This window comes from Chrysochloris asiatica, unplaced genomic scaffold (genome assembly GCF_000296735.1).
Source record: "Chrysochloris asiatica unplaced genomic scaffold, ChrAsi1.0 scaffold00056, whole genome shotgun sequence".
Classification (NCBI taxonomy): Eukaryota; Metazoa; Chordata; class Mammalia; order Afrosoricida; family Chrysochloridae; genus Chrysochloris; species Chrysochloris asiatica.
Genome location: NW_006408574.1, coordinates 8,147,654 through 8,148,739, shown reverse-complemented (window position 1 = coordinate 8,148,739; position 1,086 = coordinate 8,147,654). Strand labels below are relative to the sequence as shown.

Here is a 1,086-nt window from a genome sequence, read left to right as displayed (position 1 = left end):
TTTATTTGTACAAACAGCACAGGAGGACATCAGCTCCATACAGATGGTAGCCCAAAGGGTCATGCCAATCCCTCTGTCCTCAGATGGAGAACTCTATTCCATCTTTGTGGGGGCCTGGAAACCTTTGGGAGCCTGAGGTGAAGCCTTGGCTGGAGCTTTAGTTGAGGCCTTGGCTGGGACTTCAGTTGAGACCTTGATTGAAGCTTCAGCCTTAGTTTTAGCACTGGCCTTGGGCTTTGGCCGACAGAGCCTCAGACCCTTGGCTATGTGTGCCCGAGCACGCTTCCCCTGCTTAGGATGGGCAATATAGGCCAGTCCACTGAGCTTGCAGTTGACACCCCTTGGGATCTTAGGCTTGATCTCCTTGGGCTTTATGAGAGCCTTGATAGCCTCGGCACGTGCATCCATGGCCTTGGTGTTGTTGGCCTGCATCTTCTTCAGGCCCTTCTTGTTGTGTTTCTTGGCAAAGCGCATGTTCCTCAGAAACTTGGGGTCCACCCCCTTAAGAGACTCATATCGTTGTGATCGGGGTTTCTTGATACCACTCTGTGCCATTTTCGGGACTGGTTGTGCGTGGTGTGGTTCTTAGACTTGGCCATGTCTGCACCTACACCCGCAGCTCCCTGCGCGCCAGGGACCGGAAGAGAGAGAAAGTCTAAGTCTGTCTTTAAGTCGAGTTTGTATGGAAGTCAGAACAGTTAGGCATGGTTAGTATTTAATGCCAGCTAGTCAAATGTTTGTCTTAATATATGATATATATATTAGTTGGGAAAAGGATAAGGTTTTCTGGGTACAGATTTACAACCTCAGAAACCCTATATGGGGTCACTATGAGTCCGAACTGACTCGATGACACAGAACAACGACAAGGTGTAGACAGTGTACCTTTCTATGCATAAGAATACTAAAGAAGCACTTCCAGTGTAAAGAAACCACAAAACATCTTTAACATAATAATGCTGTCATTGTTTAGTGTTGTCAAGTCAGTGCCAACTCAACTCATAGTGATGCTGTATAAGGTTTCCAAGGAGCAGCTGGTGGATATGAACTGCCAACCTTATAGTTAGCAGTCTTATGTTTATCCTA

The 1,086-nt window shown here is 47.0% G+C and overlaps 1 pseudogene; it reads right to left on the bottom strand.

Moving 5' to 3' along the window:
• Nucleotides 1-93: 93 nt before the first annotated feature.
• Nucleotides 94-599, bottom strand: LOC102811510 (annotated as a pseudogene).
• Nucleotides 600-1,086: the final 487 nt, after the last annotated feature.